Genomic DNA, 18,622 nt, shown 5'->3' with positions numbered 1-18,622 from the left:
TTGACCCGCGGCCCGGTGGTCGCCCCCGCCCCCCCCCCTGACACCCGTGATTTGGTGTGGCGGCCCGTTTGGAGATCTTGGCACGACGGTGGAAGGGCCAGCATGTCCACCAAACAAGATGGCGACCGGGCGAAGATGAAGACAACCCGCCGTGGCACGGCGCACCAGGCCAATAGTATGGATCGCTATACGCTCCAGAAGGGTTCTCCGGAGACATCGCGGTCCTCCCTGGTGGGCCCGACGGAGGCGCCTGCCCAACCGGTGGATCTGACCCTCCGGGACGTCATGGGCGCCATCGCAGAGATGAAGGCCTCAGTGGACCAGCGTTTCGATACCTTGGCGCAAAAAATTGACTCGGTCCTGGTGGATGTGGGCCTTGTGAGGGCAGACTTGTCAAAAACGAACGACCGAGTTGACTCCCTGGCCCACACCACAACGAGCCTCACTACGGACGTGGTGGCCCTCCAGAAGGAGGTGCGCCGGCTTGGCCAGGCGAGCGCCCTGATGGACCGGCGACTGGAGGATTCCGAGGGTCGGGCCCGGAGGAACAATGTTCGCATTATTGGTGTGCCGGAGGGCCGAGAGGCGGAGGCGGCAGATCTCTTCGTGGAAGAACTGATCCTGACCCATCTCCAGCCCCGGGGGCTGAGTAAGCTTTTTGCGGTGGAGCGTGCCCACCGGGTCCCTGGGGGCCGCCCTAAGACCGGTGCACCGCCGCGGCCTATTATTGCCCGGATTTTTAATTTCCGGGACAGAGACGCCATCCTCCAGACCTCCAGGCAACAGGGACCGGTCAGGCTGGACAACATGGATGTACACTTCTACCCAGACTTTACTCCGGCGGTCCAGAAGCAGCGACAGAGCTTTCTTGGTATTAAACGTCGCCTAAGGGACCTAAACCTCAAGTACTCGATGCTCTTTCCGGCTAAGCTGAGGGTGGAGGTGGATGGCCGTACGCACTTCTTCGACCGGCCCGAGGTGGCTGGGGACTGGTTAGATACTTTGCCTGGAGATCGGGGTGGGGGGGGCGCGGCTGGCGGGGAGGGCCCGCCGGATCAGAATTGAGGGGTGACTGTATAGGCCTTGCTCTGGATATTGTTCCTTTACCATATATTGCTTTCGTATGTTCCCCTCCCAGGGAGGTCGGGTGGGGTCTGCTGGGGGCTTCCCTCCTCCTCGGGGGGACTAGTTAGTACTTAGCTATGGGGCGACAGGCACACTGCACTTTGGGGGGGCTGTCTGGGCTCATGCAGGGGTGCAGGGAGGGGGGAGTTTTGTTGGGACCGGGGGGTGGGGGGGGTGTGTTGTTTGTTAGCACCGCAAGGCAAACCCGCAACGGTTTTGTTGTTTTTAAGATGCTCGGTGGGGGGCGACCGATTGTTTTGACGTATGATGGGGGGTAGGGATTTGATTGTGTTGTCATGGAATGTTAACGGCCTGGGGGATAGGATTAAGCGTGGTGTGGTCCTGCAGTATTTGAAACGTATTTCTCCAGATGTTGTCTTCCTGCAGGAGACACACCTTATAGGTAACACCTTTCATGCAATGAATCGGCGGGGATATCGTTTGGCGGCCCACTCCGGCTTCACTTCGGGCTCGCGGGGGGTGGGTATTATGGTCAAGAACTCGCTCCCGTTGGAGATTGACGAGGTGCGCCATGATGAGAGGGGACGTTACACTGTTCTGGTGGGACGAATGGAGGGTAGAGTGTTTATCTTTATATCAGTGTACGTCCCGCCTGGGTTACAAGCCACTACATTTGCGGACCTGGGGCGCCTCCTTCTGGACCTTCCGGGTGGCCTGTTGGTGGTTGGAGGGGACTTTAACGCGGTTGCCTCTGGGTCTATGGATCGCCATCCCCCTAGGGACCTCCCCCGGGCACAGGCGTGGCTGCCCGGCCTTTTAGACACGCTGGGCCTGGTGGATTGCTGGCGCTTAAAGCATCCCGTATTGCAACAGTACACCTTCCACTCGGGGGCCCATGGTAGCCTCTCGCGGCTTGATTACATCCTTGTCCCGGCGGCCCAGGCAGGGAGGGTGGGGGAGGTGCGCCATTTGGCACGGGGTATCTCAGACCACTCCCCATTGTTGTTGCATTTCGATGTCTTCCCGAGGGGGGATGGCAGGGTGGCCCCGATCAATGCATGGTATTTGCGCGACCCCACCATTCGTGCCGACTTGATCAAATCCTTACAGCGCTATTTCGATGAGAATGTGGGGTCGGTCCCGTCTGCCATCTCCCTGTGGGAGGCTTTCAAGGTGGTTCTTAGAGGGGAGGCCCTCTCCTTTATTTCCAATGCCCGGCGGCGCGAGCGGGAGGAGGTGACCCGGGTTGAGGCCGAGATTGCAGAACTGGAGGGTGACCTGGGGAGCGGGGTAACAGACGCCAAGTTGCATGTTTTGCACTTAAAGCAGGCGGCCTATCGGGCCCTCGTCACGGAGGCGGCCAGGGGCCTCAGTAGAGAGCAGCAGGGGCGATTGTATGATGTGGGTGACAAGGCTGGCAAATTGATTGCGTGGTTGGACAAGAGGGAAAGAGCGAGCCGCGTGGTGCCTTTGATTGAGAGCGTGGATGGCATGTGCGTCACTGAGCCGGAAGCCATTGTCTCCTGCTTCGCGGATTATTTCCGCGAAGTCTACTCCCCGGTTTCTCCCGGCTCGGAGGAAGATTCCCATGCCTTGCTTCGGGACATCGCACTGCCCTCCCTTACGGTGGAGGACAGGGATTCGCTGGATGCCCCGCCCACCTCGGACGAAATTGCCTCGGCTATTCGCTCGGTTGCATCCGGCAAGGCCATGGGCCCCAATGGTATTCCCATTGAGCTATACAAGCTACGCCCGGATGTGTTGGCGCCCCACCTGCGCGCGATGTTCCTTGCGGCCCACTCGCAGGGCTCCCTCCCGCCGGACCAGCGTCTGGCTACAATTGTGGTGATCCATAAGGAGGGGAAGCCCCGTGAGCGGGTCACATCCTATAGGCCGATCTCGCTTCTGAACGCGGAGCCCAAAATCCTCGCCAAGGTGTTGGCCAACCGGTTGGTTGGCGTGGTGGGCGATTTGGTCCACCAAGACCAATCGGGCTTTATACCACACCGCAACACGGCGCTTAATCTGCGGCGCTTACACGGGGTGCTCGCGCGTGTCCCATTTGTGCGGGAGCCGGCCATCTTGGCGTCCCTGGACGCCACCATGGCGTTTGATACGCTCGAATGGCCATATATTTGGGCGATGCTGGCGAAGTTTGGGTTCGGCCCGGGTTTCGTCAGCTGGGTCAAATTGCTATATTCGGGCCCGTTGGCGCAGGTGGTGGTGAATGGGCGAGTATCTGCCCCATTCGCGCTGGGGCGGGGCACGCGACAGGGTTGTCCCCTGTCGCCTCTCCTGTTCGCCCTGGCCATGGAGCCCCTGGCGGAGTGGTTGCGGTGGCACCCTTCTATCCGTGGTCTCCGCTGGACCCCCGAGCATGAGGACCGCGTGTCCCTCTATGCTGACGATATCCTTTTGTATCTCGCCTCCCCGCGCAAGTCACTGATCGTCCTGGTTGATGTTTTGCGCTCCTTCGGTCGCAACTCAGGCCTGGTCATCAACTGGGCGAAATCCTGTGTCTATGTGCTCTCCGGGGAGGCCCCGGTCTTGCCACGGGACTGTCCGATCCAGATTGCCTCCCAGGGTTTCCGGTACCTGGGTATATATATCACTCTTGACCCGGAGGCCCGCTATGAGCGGAACTTGCTGCCCCCCCTCCAGCGTCTGAGGGAGGACGTGGTGCGCTGGCGGCGTCTGCCGCTCTCGCCGCTCGGCCGAGCGGCCTTATTTAAAATGATGTCACTGCCGCGCTTCCTCTACGCCCTCCAGAATACCATGGACCTGGTCCCGGCACGCTACTTTCGCGAGGTGGAGGGCCTCCAGCGGCGCCTGTTCTGGGACGGGAGGCCGCGTATTGCTCTGGCTAAATTGACGCTCCCGTGGTACGATGGAGGGGTCGCCCTCCCGGACATCAAACGGTACTACTGGGCCTCCCAACTAGCTGCAATTAATCATGGCCTTTACGGGCCCGCCTTGAACCCGGCATTTGAGATGGACAGGACGCTTCTGCCCGGTGGCGATTATAATCGAGCGCTCTACTCTGGCGCGCCCGACTCCCGTTTGACGGGACCGACGCGTGTCATGGTGCGTGTCTGGCACGCGGCTAATGCAGCTATGGGGTGGAAGGACCGTTTGACCCGAGCGTCTCCGCTGTATGCATCTGAGAGGTTGGGCTCCCTGTGGACGTCGAAGGGCTTCGAGAAGTGGGACACGATCGGAATCAGCACGGTGGGAGATCTCTGGACGAGGGGGGGATTCAAAACTTTTGAGACGCTGCAGGCGGAGTTTCAGCTGCAGGGCAGTGAGTACTTTCGGTACCTACAGGTCCGCCATGCGCTGGGCTCCGTCTTCCCGGATGTTGCATCCATTCCGGAGTCTTCCCCCCTGGAGGACAGAGTACTAGATGGCCATGTCCCGGACAGCACGATCTCCCTCATATACAAAAAATTGATTAACGATAGATCGTGTCTGCTGACTAGTCTCCGCGAGGCTTGGGTTGCCGACGGGCTGGAGCTGGACGACGAGGATTGGATCTCCGCGGTGGCCTCTCCGAAAGAGGTGGCCATCCCGGCTCGCCTTCGTTTCGTCCAGCTCAAGATCCTTCACCGGGTCTACGTGACGGGGCCAAGGCTTTTACGTATGGGTTTTGCCGGTGATGGAATGTGTAAGCGTGGCTGTGGTGCGTTGGCGACTTTCATGCATATACTGTGGGAGTGCCCGAAGGTGGAGCGATTCTGGCGTGGTGTGCATGAGGTTCTACGAATGGTTACGCGTGTCGCGCTGCTGCCTGAAGCGAGGAGATGCTTGCTGAATGTCTGGGAACCAAATGACTACTCGGTCCCGCAGGCGCGGTGGGTGACTCTGGGATACATGATAGCCAAGCGTGATATTGCCCAATTGTGGGGATCCCAGAGGCCCCCTGCGGTGTCGGCCTGGAAAGAGCATATGGATTGGTGTATGTTTCGTGAAAAGGTGGTGTATGTGGCGAGGGGTAAGCCTGGGGCGTGGATGAAACTCTGGGGCCCCTGGAACGCCTACCGCGGGGGTATTTGTGAGCCGCCGCTGCTACCGGCGGCCTCGCCGGCTCCGTCTCCCTAGATGGCGCCCCCCCCTTGGCCGCGGGCGTGCGGTCCCCCAGTCCCTGATCTACTCCCGTCCCCCTCTTCAGAATTTTGCTGCTGGTTTGGATCCCCCACTTATGGAGCACGTGTTGTCACTTTGGATCTTGGGTTGCCTTGCGGTTGTGGTTTGTTTACGTTGTTTTGCGTTAAGAAAATGGAACCGTACTGTGGGCATGGAGCTGTGAGGCCTGCACCATTGATCACTCCTGTTTTTCTACTGTGCACCGCTGAGAAAGCTTTTTGCTGTATGTATGTAATATGCTTTTTATGCTCTAGCGGCCGGCCGTGTGGTTGTAGGCCCATACCTGTAACTTCTATAAACTGCAATAAACGGTTTCAAAAAAAAAAAAAAAAAAAAAAAAAAAAAAATAGACAGAAGTAGAAAACAGTTATGAGTGTCAAAACAGTGAATAAAACTAAGGGTTCCACCATCTTGTTGAGACAGCTTATATAGGCATACATATACTGGATTTATCTAGCATACTCATATGATGCAAACCCTAACCTACGTGTCTAGGGTGTGAATGTATGGTCTGCCAAGAAACCATATTCTGGATGATCTAACCCCTTTACCTGGTGGGTAAGAGTGCAGGACCCCATCTTGGTCATGAACTGGACACCCCTTACTGAGATGTCAGTCAGCTGCTAGGCAAAAGCTTCAGCATGCACGGACCCCTCGAAGTCAGCAGAATTGTCTCCTATGCTTGCATTTAGGAACAAAAGGATATATATAGAAAAGGGCATCCTTACCGCAGGCCAGATTGTGATCAGGCTGGCTATTGTTTGTATTCCATAGATAGCTGTGTTGCCATATGGACATGATAACAAACACATTTGTATCAGGGACGTGAAGGCCTTGCACCTAATGCCTAAGCAGTGTGATCGTGTTCTCACAAAGGTATTTTGGTTTCAGTCAGTGTTTCTTTAGGAAAAAAATGTGTACATGTAAATTGGCACTATTTCCTACCAGGCCTAACGCGGCCATATAACAACTGGCCCTGGTCCCCACTTCCTTTCTCTTGCACAACTGTGGGAGCAGAAATTCTTCCCCAGCTCTCTGGTCACTTACTTGTTCTCATTTAGGGGTGTGCCACGACCCTCAAAATAGTCCGCATTCACCTACTCTCTGCCTCAAGCCGGTGGTAAATGGATGCAGATGTGGCCCGATTATTTGCCCTGGAAGAGGTCTGTTTGTTATTTCTGTGGCGAAGCACGTCAAATCAGGTTGCCTCTGTCTTCTTCACAAGGACCTCCAAAGATAGATTATCAAAGTGAATCACTACATTGTGAACCAGGGATGACACCTCCGGAGTAATACTGTCCACCCAAGGCTAGAAGTTAAGGGGCAGGCCGGGAGATGGTTTACACACAGGCCAGCTGTGAATTTCCATTTTATTAAGCTTTAAGGAACTACTACTCAGCCAGTTTGAGACACCTCTTAGACATTTGTGAAACATGTCCAGTGACTCTGGCTAAGAGTCGTTCAGAGTAAAAATAAGCTATGTATCATTTGATTAGTTTATTAAATTAATAAAATATGATCAAATAAGTGACAGAAGTATATATTAACAAGCATTTGCAATGCAATCCGTCTCGCCTTTGGGACTTTATATGTATTTAGTGATGCAGCACATTATCGCACATTACTGAAACGTAGCCTCGGTCACATGTATTTTCAGCATGACATCCCCACCACAACATAGAGAAGACCCAACGACTTCCAGTGATTATTATATATAAATATTTTTAATCACAGAAGCACGAGTAAAAGCAGGCACTGAGGATCTCTACTTGCTTTTCAGTGCGATGATGGGTGAATGCGTTCTTTTAACATGTTATGCCGTGGCAATTTGCCTGTAGAAAAGGGCCTCAGAGAGGTGTGCTTGATTTAAGGAGACATATGGGTTAGTCATGCATCTTGCAGGTCTAACGTTTTTTTCCACTTCATTCCACAGAAGATTTTCAGCCAATTTTCTAGCCTAAATCCTGTTTTAAAATGCCCCTCTTCTGTCCAACTGGCAGCATGAATGGATGCATTGAGATGGGCATTTGCATCCTCCTCTGGATGTATGGCGCTTTCAGATCAGCTAGCACCAGGACCACAAAAACCTGGCTTATTTAGTGACAAAAGAGTTTCTTAGCCGAGGGCATAGGCATGTTCCGTCCTTCACACAGGTGCCAATGTGCAGTGCTTTGAAAATGTATCCATTTCGCCTGGCAAGAGATGTGCTTGTCACCATTTCCAAGCAGCATGCACTTTTGGGGAATAATTTACAAAGATTGTTAATGCTCTTGGGTAATTTCTACATGTAAATAACTCTAAGGGCCCGATTCACAGAACTAACTTAAGACAAAATCCTAAACTTACTACCATTTTCGTATTCACAGAAGGCACTTACTCATTTTGGTATTCACAGAAGACACTTACTCACTTTAGGACTCCTAAATGCCTTCTGTGAATACCGAAAGTCTTAAAATTAGGATTTTTCTCAGTTTAGGAGTCCTAAGGTTAGGACTCCTAACTTTACTACTACTAAATTGAGAAAAATACTAATTTTAAGGCTTTCGGTATTCACAGAAGGCATTTAGGAGTCCTACAGTTAGGACTCCTAACTTCTGTGAATACCGAAATGAGTAAGTGCCTTCTGTGAATACCAAAATGAGTAAATGCCTTCTGTGAATACCAAAATGGTAGTAAGTTTAGGATTTTGTCTTAAGTTAGTTCTGTGAATCGGGCCCTAAGTCATGATCAGATCACTGCGGCAAAAAGAAGTCACACAATGTATGTGCAACCTATACATTCGTAAGTCACACTAAGATGAGTAGACAAGCCTTCTCCCGGTAATGTCAACACCTAGGTCAAGGCAATGCAGTCGAAACAGGGTGAGGAAGCCACTTATGTGGCTATTCACAAACATCCGCCCTGCTTTTCAAGCACTTAACTGCACGTCTACAGGTATACCTGAACGATCCAGGAAAGAGTAATAATATCGGATACTGCCACAGAGTGGGAGCAGGAAGAAAAACCATTTAAATAAAAAGAGAATTCTCTGAAAAAGAGAACAAGAGAGAGTATAAAGGGAATGGTGCGCGCGTGGCAGTCGCGCGACGCGAAAGTGATCGCGTTCAAGCGCGTGGCGAGCGATGCACTTAATGAGCATGAGGAATGCCATATGGCGCCTCTGCTCAAGCGCGCGCACATGCACAGCAAGCTGTAGCCGGCGCTAGCATTTTTAGAAGCCCTTACTTAAAGTCTCGCCAGACCTGCGCAAGCGCTGGGTCAGGCGAGACCTAAAAAGGGTTGGGTGTAACTTAATCCTGAGGCACCCCATATATTCCATTACTTTAAATGCGTAGAGGAAAGGGGAGAGTGAAATAGCTTGAGATCTATCTGCCAGATTGGATTGAATCTAGTCAAGTGCTCGACTGCTCCCTCCAATCTCCCTTAATCTTAACAGCGTCAAAAGTGGCTGATAGATCCTGCAGCTGGCTCATACCCTGCAAGCGTTTGCCACCCTAACGGGGCTGAAAGTTAACACCAGCACGTCCTGCCTGTACTCAATTAAGGAAGAAAATTGCAACCTGGTGTTCTCTCTTGGAGGTGTACAGTACGGTGGGAGGCAAACCCATTCCGCTATCTAGGCATACGTGTATACAGGCAACCAGTGGACTTGTTCAAAGGCAACCTGGGTAGGACACTTACAGCAGTAATATCTCAAATGCTGTTTTGGAGTACGCTCCCACTCACAGTAGCGGGTAGGGTGGCTCTCACCAAAATGGTGACAGTACCACAGTTTTTATATTATTTCACAAATTTGCCAATGTATATCCCCCTTCCTTTTTTTAACACATTGGAGAAAGCGGTTTGGGATTTTATATGGGGCAAATCCCGCCATCGTGTGGCGGTGAGGAAGGTATATCTGCCCACCGACCAGGGAGGCTTAGCAGCTCCGAATTTCGAACAATATTATCTAGCCGCTCAGCTGCAGTGGATAGCTAGATAACTGGCTGATCGGCATGGTGAGGACACTGCATGATACACCCACCCTACATGGTATTGTGCCTGCAGAAATTGTTTCACCAAGGCACGACCACAATACCCCTGGACCTCCTTTCTGCTGAAAGTGGCTTACAGATGCTTCCACACACACGCCGTACGCACCGGCACTGCCCCTGGAGTGGTCCCCTAGAGGCCAAACAACAGTGGCGGAAGCCGAACTCCATAACTGGCATGAGGCAGGAATCCACACTTTGGGGGACCTATACTGTGATGGTACGGGGCATAGACAGACATCACCCTTCGCTGTGCTGTAATGACTGCTCCATAACTGAATGGTATAATGCTACTGTTGTATTAATTACTCTATGCAGATATTACTGCTTAATGTAATGGCATAAGTGTATGAACAATTGTTGATATAAATGAAAAAAACTCCATAAAACATATTTAAAAAACTTAAGTCGCTGATGGATTAAGTCACCCCGTGTACTGGCAGAGAAGTCGAGGTGTAAAGCCTTGGAGAGAGCCTGGAGACAGGCTTATAAGGAGGAGAGTAAGACCAGATATAAAAGGGCCCTCCGACAGTATCAAAGGCTTTGCAGCGTCATCCAGGCCACATTTTACAGGGACCAAATCAACGCTGTCCAAAACCCTGTTTCCGATTAAAGAACTCTCGACCCCCTAGAAAATCCTTTCTGCACCGGTCCTGTCTCGGGCTCAGTGTGACGAGTTGGCCTGTTTTTTTGTCAAAAATGTGACCGATATTCAGGCTTCTTTTAAGATCGTAGAGAAGAATGCTGGGTTGCCAAGTACTACTGAGGTTCTTCTAAGATAAAGGACAAGGCTGGAATGATCTCGACACGAGGGGGAGATACCGAATTGCTGGGATACACTGGATCTGCCTACATTCTTGGCGTTACTGACCTCAATGAGGTCGGGCTCGCCAGGAGATCCTCACCCACTGGCCAGATTGAGTTCTCTTAAGCCTGAGATTTTCAAGTTTTAATACAACCCCTTAACACCTCCTTTATGCGAGGGAAGATTACACAGGCATGGAAATATGCCTTGTTTTATCCACTCTTGAAGAAGGAGAATCTCGAACCTAAGAATTGGTCTAATTACAGACCAGTCTCAATGCTTTGCATTTTGATGAAAGTAATGGAGATGCATGTCAACAGACAGGTCTACAACTTCGTAAATCTCATGAGTATTTTCATCCCTCTCAGTTGGGGTTCAGGAAGGAACACAGTACTCAATCTGCCATGCTAGGAATCACGCAACATCTTAGACGGCTCCTAGATGAGGGCAAGACAGCGACACGGATTCTTCTTGAAATTAGCACAGCCTTTGATACTGTATCCCATGCTTCTCGTATTGGGAGGCTGGTCGAGATGGGTATACTGGGAACGGCCCTTGCTTGGTTGGTATCTTTTTTTTAAAAGATAGGTCTTTCCAGGTGATCTCTGCCACGGACTACTCGGATCGGTATGCACTTAATTCAGAAGTTCCTCAAGGATCCACCCTAAATCTTGCACTCTTAAATATCTATGTGCGGCCATTGGGGACTTGGTGGAAAGTTGTGGTCTCACGTTATTTTCAAATGCAGATGACACACTAATCATCTTCTCCCTGTCACAGCACCACAACTCAGAAGCCTTGAACTCCTGTCCAGTGCTTAATTTGTAAAATATTAAGTGCCAGGGCTCTGACCAGGAGGCCACGGCAGCTTACACTACCCATCGCCCTTGTCATTACTGCCAAAACAACTAGTAACCCTCTCTTTTGCATGTGAATACGACAGTTCAGATTATTCCAGGTCCCCAAAGCTAAAGGAATGGCTGGGGAGGCAGGTATGAGCAATTTTAATGTATATTGTATTCCTAAACAACCGTTGTTCTGCTCATTTCTAAATTAGATGAGCAGCGCCACGTTGTGGTAGACTGTTCTAAATATGGTGTTCACAATTTGGTGCCTAGCACCGGAAACCAAATAAGTGCCGGTGCTGAGCACCATAAAGCACAGGCTCAAATTAAGCACTGCTCCTGTCTCAGTGAAGTGGCAGAGAGTATGAAATACCAGTCATTAAAAATGAATGTAGATAAGACAGAGGTGTTGGTGCTGGGAAGGAATCTGTCCCTTTAGGGCCCCCATCATTGGCCAAGAAATCTGGGCCCTGTCCCAGATCCGGTTCGTAAGGTCAAGAATCTGGGGTTCTGGCTCGACGATAAGTTGTCAATGAATCCTCAGGTGATAAAGGTGACTGCCACGTGTTTTGCCATTTTGAAGTGGTTGAGGAAGATCATTTGGCTATTGCCATTCTCAGCTCAGAGGATGGTGGTACAGGTACTTATGTCGAGACTGTACTACGGTAACATGCTTTAATTTGGGGTGATCTAAAATTCTACAGCTAGGATGCTCTACAGGCTTCCAAGGCGGACCTCGGCAGATGGTCTGCTAAGGGAGCTGCGTTGGCTCCCAATTAAGATGCGTATCCAGTTCAAAACTTAATGTTATGTGCACAGTGGTTGGTTCAATGTACTTGCAGGATTTGGTTAAATAATGCCAGTCGTCCCAGCCTCTAGTAGGTTGTCCCTATGTGTTGTCCCTGTGTGTGATCCTAACAGTAAAACGGTCATGTATGGGAAGGTGTTCATTTGCCTGTCAGGGCCCCAAGTTATGGAACTCCCTCCCTGACCAGCTAAGACAATGTCCCTCACTATCTATCTTCTGAAGACAGCTGAAAACATGGCTGTTCTGAGCTGCTGGTTCTGTTGGTCCCTTGCCGGTAAACCCCCTCGGGTAGCTGTGTGCTTTATAAACTTTTAAAATAAATAAAAAAGACCAAAACCACAGTTTGACCCCAGTCAATTACCATCTGCAGTTACACCAACGATACTATTAGTGCAGACTCAGTGCCATTAGCAGGCCTGAAGCAGGATTGCGCTTCATGTAAGAGAAAATGGGGTTCCAAAAAGGCTTACAAATCTTTCAAGAATGTTCACTGAAAAATGCAGCTGAGAGATAGGCCTATAGTTACCAGGGGCCTTATTTAGACCTCGGCATATGGAATGCTGCGTCACAAGCATGATGTATATCGCGCCCACCGTATTCTGATCTCCATAGGATATAATGGGATCGAAATATGGCGGATGAGCTATCCGTCATATTTGTGACTGATTATTCTCCTCTGCCAAGGTCTAAATAAGTCCCTAAGATCTGACGGGTCCACCGTTGATTTCTTCAGAAGTGGAATTACCTGTGACCTTTTCCAGGAACATGGAACCTGGCCCATTTCCAGAGATTGGAAACAAACAATCTGCTAGCATTTTCCAAGCTTCAGACAATAGCGGGTCTAATAAAGAACCCAATGAAATGGACATGCCCTGAAATGGAAGTTTCCAAAGGATTCCAAATTGCTAGTACATACCATTACAGTCTCGGCCAATGCATCATCCTCAACCTGTAACGGATTCCTAAAGGATAACGTAGGATTTATATCAGATATGATGTTCCTTACTATCTAAATATCTTTTTTTTTCGTGGAGTTTTTATTTAAAGTTATGCATGTTACATACACAGCATTGTGAATTACTTAAGACAATAAATCAAACAAAATAACACGTGGCAGTGAAAAGGTACAGTGGTGCATACATTCTGAGAGATCGATTATACATGAAGTGCAAGGTAGTGGTCTTACAAGTCAGTATAATACAGCGAAGTTATACACCAGAGACAAGTGGTGCATCAGTACTCTGTGAGCGAAGATATTGCAATAATGGTTCCCAAATTACCTTGGGCCTAGATGTGGGTCAATTCTTCAGCGTACTGGGCCAGGATCTCACGACAGTATACCAAGTCCTTTAACTACTGAGTGACTGAGGGACTGACACGACTCTCCCAACACATGGCCACTCTGAGCTTAGCTAATAAAAACGCTATTTTAATAAATCTGCACAACATTCCTTGCAGAGATGGGACCAAGCCCAGCAAACACCTGTGGAGTGCACTCCAGGGTGAGGTCAGTCATGTCATGTAGTATGTTCATCACAGCAATCCAATATTCTGCCACCTTACCACACTCCCATGCCAAGTGCCAGAAGTCCGCACCAAAGGCATTGCACTGCTTGCATCTGTCATGGTCTCTAAGACAAGTTGAAATACCACGCACACCTGTTGTGCCAGAATATACTCAATTTAGAAAAGAAGATAATGGCGTGCTGAAGAGGAGCGACCTCTAAACCTAGGCGGAGAAATGAAGACTGTAGTTGCACTGCCCAGGATTGGGCAGTGTCCCTCTTTTAGCACAGCGATAAGTAGGTGACGAAGTCACCAGGATCCAAAGAGTATTCCACCAAAAGGTTCAGAAATGTTTTTTATTAAGCAAGAATATCCATTCTTCACTTATAACTCAAATGTTGAACAATTCCAAATTGATCTTTAGAAGAAACCAAAGGAAAATCCCCAATGCATTTCGGGTGAGACCCTTCGTCAGGAGGTATCCTAAACAATAAAGGGTAGGAGTAAATATCGCAGCCCCCTAGTAAATTAACTCTGTATAAGTAATGTCTAGATGCGTGAAAGACATAGTGACATTTCAAAAATGAAAAATAAACGAGTAACGAGAGAGAACAACCAATGGTGAAAAATCAATGATGAGAAATTGAAGTAACTTAATACATGCAACAAGAGTGAATTGTAGAAGTGCTGAGTTACCAAAGTTATGTGATAAACGAAAGACGGAAGATAATGATGAAAGATGTGCTGACAAACGAGCTGTCAAAAAATGGTAAGTAAGGTCCCAGCCACAAAGTGGTGAACGAAAGACAGAAGGTAATGGAAATAAATGTGCGAATTAAATAAGCGTGTGAAATATATACAAACGAACAGTCAAAAAATAATAATAAAGTCCAGCCCCAAGGGTGCATCGACCATCAGAAGACTGAAGCTGACAGTGGAAACATAATAGGAAAGTTACCTCGGTTGAAACGTGAGCGAACATCAAACGAGTGCTCGCGGAGACGCAGCAGAAAGCTACTGCCGCGTTAGTGTGTTATAGACAGTGAGAGCGGACGCCTAAACGGCGGCCATCTTGAAAAGGGTAAAGACGAGATTAGCCACTGTAAAATGCGGTGAAGGCTATTTAAATGGTAAAGAATGAAATAAAACGGAAAAACGACAGAAACGAAAAGATAGTAATGATGAATAACACCGCTGTAACAAATAATAAAGTACTCGATAGAATAAAAATGAGGAAAATGATCAAAAACGAGGATGATGTGAATGTACAGCGTGACCAATAAAGCTAAAAAAATGAAAAAATCAAAAAAATTGCCAAAACAAAAAGAAGAAAAGATAATCAAAACAATAACCTTTGTTAAAAGCGTGTATGAAAAAGTGAATGAATGAAAGTAAAAATACCGGGACTTAGTGGATAAACAGTTAAGGAAGTCGTGTAGTAAGAATGTAGTGAAATGACAAATGTACTAGGACAAATAAGGAGGATATAGAAAAATGTGACACGTGATGAATGCGACGTGTGAAAAAGTATGTAACACATATGCAAAACATATAAAAGAACATATGAAAGAAAACATATAAAAGAACACTTATACATGGGAACAGGCAACAACATACATCGCAGGTTTAAATAAAGCAACTAAGTTCGATCCGATCATTGAGTCCATAAGGTACCAGGGAGTTCATTCTATAAATCCACGCTGTCTCACGTTGGATCAAAAACTTGCGGTTGTCACGGCCTTCTTTGAATGGAACAATTTCACACACCAGGAACCGTAGCTGACTGACATTATGTTTGTGTTCATTGAAATGTGTGGCAACAGTAGATTTTAAATTGTTGTTCCGAATGTTGATCTTGTGTTCGTTCAAACGTGTTTTTCTTTTTCTTTCTGTTTTGCCAATGTATGGTAGGCCGCACAGACATTTCAACATGTAAACTAGATTTTTTGAGTCACAAGTGGCTGAAACAAACAATTTGATATTGTAACCCTTCGTAGGAGTTAATGCGAGGAGAACATGGCGGCAGTCGGCTGACTCGCTGCGGGGCTCCGCGACCAAGCTCCCGTTGTTCGGCACCGATCCCCTGCAACTCGAAGGGATAAATAACTTAGGGGCCTAAGACTCTCCCCGTACCTTGAAAGGGTCCCTTTAGTCCGGGTTTTGTGGTTTTTTAATCGAGAATCAAGAACGAACAAAACCGAAGGGAAACCGAAAACGGCGTTTTTTTTTTGTTTTTTTTTTTCTCTCTCTCGGATATACGCGGCAGCTTGCTAGTTTGTTTATCCTCAATGACGGGAACCCTGGGCATCGAATCAGGCGGTTTCAGCAGCGGAGGTAGAGGCGGCTGGAAAGTTGTACGCCCTATTGGCCCCATTGACCCTGAATCAAGCCTGCAGGACGAAGGAACACATTACGAAGTACCGGCCGGTCTCTGGCTTTGGTCTGTTGCCGCCCTGGAGCTGCGACGTGGGAGAAAGGCACGCTGTCGAGCCTTCACTGTATGTAATGTGTTAGTCAACTCCCAAGCAGCTAATCTTGGGCTTGATCCACGGTGGGCGGTGGAAGGTCAAGAGGCAGATCAGTGTCCTATGGGCACAAAGCAAGCGGAAATTTGCTTAGAGGAACCTTCGGAGAAGTCAGAGGAGGAGGGTTCGCAGCCGCATTTAAGGCCCCTCAAACCCAAAAACAAAGGCAGAGGGGGTCGTAGAAAAGCCAGAGGCTCGGAGAGGGAGCCCACTTGTCATACTCCGCCCGAGGTAACCCAGGTCAGGCTGGTGGGAGGCCTTCTTAAAGGTAAGAAAGCCTCTTCTTACTTGTCTACAGAAGTGAAAGCAAAGGGCATAAGTGCAAACGGAGCCAGACGTAAGGTGAGAATTAAAAGGGATTTGAGTACTGAGTCGGGCAATAAAATAACACCGTCCCTGCGTTCTTACTTCAAAGCAATACCCCAGGTACTTTGTTTACAAGACGCTCAAGACATGTCTGCTTCTCTGTCAATTCCAGACTCAGGGGAGGGGAGAATGCCTGTTTCCATTGTTCCCATCATTCCGGATGTTATAGATCCGCATTTTTCAGCTCTGGATTGTACTTCTGCCCCCTCCTCTGCTCCCTCTCCTGTCCCCTGTTCTGCCCCTTGCCCCCCCATAGGAGGCGACTCAGGGGCACTGCCTGCCTCTGTGAACCTCTCTCCTACGGGGGAGTTAGTTATATCTAGGGGCGACCCCTTGCCCGGAGTTATGCCTGCGTCGTTAACATATGAATGTCAGGGAGGCGGTGCAGAGCTGGAGTTTGCTGACACAATTGGAGCAGGGTTGGGTGTTCCCCCACATTTTGCTCAACAACAAGCCTCCGCTTCTTACCATGAGATTGAGGGTTCAGTTTCCGCTGCCTCCCTACTAGCAATGTTTTCTTCCCTCTCTCAAGATATCAAAAAGGGTTTTGAAGAATCCTCCGCTAACCAGATGGACATCCGCACCTATTGTGAGTCCCTGGGTAAAAAGATCGATGGTTTAACTTCCAGGACTGGAGAGTTAGAAGACACAGTCACTGTGTTGTCCACGCACCTCGATAAGGCTGAGGAGGAAATTGTCAAGCTGCGGAAGGTCGACCAGACCCTTTTAGACAGGATGGAACTTTTAGAGAACAATGCCAGGAGATCTAATATCCGTATACTCAATGTACCAGAGGGCTCTGAAGGTTCGGATGTTAAAACTTATGTGGTACAGCTATTGAAGGAGTCGCTGGCTCTGGATCAGTCAGCAGAAGAACTGGCCGTTGACATTCAAAGGGTCCATAGGGACCCGTTTAGGCGCAACCAGCAAAGGGCTAAGCCTCGCAAAATCCTCGTCAACTTCCACACCTATGCCCTTAAAGAGCAAATCCTTAACTTAGCCTTGAAGCAAAAATCTCTGCCTGGGAAGGGATTCACTTTCCTTATTAGGTCAGATTTATCCAGTGTTGTGGCTCACAGGGTGCGCCAGAGAGCACTGCCAGTCCGAGCGGGAACCACCCGCGGTCGGCGGACATGACGGGAACTACCATTCCCATGAGGCAATGCGTGCGGACGTACGTGACGTCAGCACGCTGGACGCGCCGGCGAAGAAAAGGAAACATCCGGCTGCAGTCAGGTGCCGGTTATTTTGTATCCAGGTCGGAAGTGCAAGCAGAGAACAGCGTATCGGGTAGGGGTGCTCTGCACCACAACTGTGATTCTTTGCTGGCTTCTGTCGTCCAGTCATCCCTTGGTTGTTGTTGCTGAAGCAAGGCGAGGTTCGTCTTGTCTTTCAGGGTCCGAGTACAGTGGCCCCGTTGGATGCCGCATTGAGGCGTGCGGGGTCGCCATTCTCCGTGTTGGTTTGGTCCAGCACTCCTCGCGAAGGGGAGCTTGTCATTGTTTGTCCCTGTTCTATCGTTCCGTGGCCCCGTTGGAAGCCGAACTGCGGCGTGCGGGGTCGCATTCACCTAGGTCCGGAGTTAACTCCGGTCATTGCTCTCAATTGACACACAACAGGGCGGAGGGCTTTAACTTTCGGAAAGCGATATTCCGCGTTGTGTTGAGTGAGTAATAGATAGTCTCCTCAAGGACAGCATCTCATCATTCTTGTATATAGTGAACTCTGCCTGCGGGTAGTATAACGGTGTGACTGAGGTTCGCCTTGAGAACCCGTGGGGGCGACCAGGAGAAGTATCCTGTTCCTTGCCCTGCTGCATTTTATGTGTGTTCGTTTGTACTCCATACAGGGGTGGAAAGGTGACTCCTGGCATACGTCCTTCCCCCCTGTACTGTACTGAGAAGAATCCTGAGTTCATGGTAGGTCCTGTAGCTGAGGGGAGTTACGAGGGTGCGTGCATACTACGACCTCTGCTGATTGGTATCTTGTCTGTAGGGTTCCAGTTGCCTTGCGAGCAGGTCTTTCCAGTCTCCTGTTCCCCGAGAGCATTCTTTCTTTTACAGGTAAAAGGGGGAGCTAGAGAAGAACGGGGTGATAGCGAGAGAGATAGGGGCTGATGTAACCATTGCTTGTTGTTCTTTCTCTTTCAGATCTCCCTCCCAGCTGTCCCCTTCCTTTCCTTCCCTCGCCTGATCACCCTTCTGTGTCTGTTATATATCTATCAGACCAAGGGGTTATCGGGAGGTGGACCCCTTACAGCATCGTGCGACTCTGAGGACACTTGGACGGCGACAGAATAACCGGCCCATGGATAACTGTCCTCCCAGTCGCACGGTGGGATGGCCACCTTTGAGGATGTTATAGCTGCGTTGGCCTTGTTGCAGGCTGAGGTAGCTGCCTCTAGAACAGAAACAGCAACACTACAGGCGCAGGTAGATCGCTTGGAACGCAATCCCTTTGATGCAGGCTTACCCCGCGCCACCCCTACGGCTCCCGTTGTTGTGGAG

At 49.6% G+C, this 18,622-nt stretch overlaps 1 protein-coding gene across 1 annotated transcript in view; it reads right to left on the bottom strand.

Moving 5' to 3' along the window:
• C4_2H1orf146 (chromosome 4_2 C1orf146 homolog) overlaps window positions 1-18,622 on the bottom strand; it is a 351,173-nt gene that overhangs the window by 21,148 nt on the left and 311,403 nt on the right. The window lies entirely within an intron of this gene.

The sequence above is a fragment of the Triturus cristatus genome, chromosome 4_2, assembly GCF_964204655.1.
Source record: "Triturus cristatus chromosome 4_2, aTriCri1.1, whole genome shotgun sequence".
Lineage (NCBI taxonomy): Eukaryota > Metazoa > Chordata > Amphibia > Caudata > Salamandridae > Triturus > Triturus cristatus.
The sequence above is the reverse complement of the archived record's forward strand: the minus strand, read 5'-3'. Positions and strand labels throughout refer to the sequence as shown.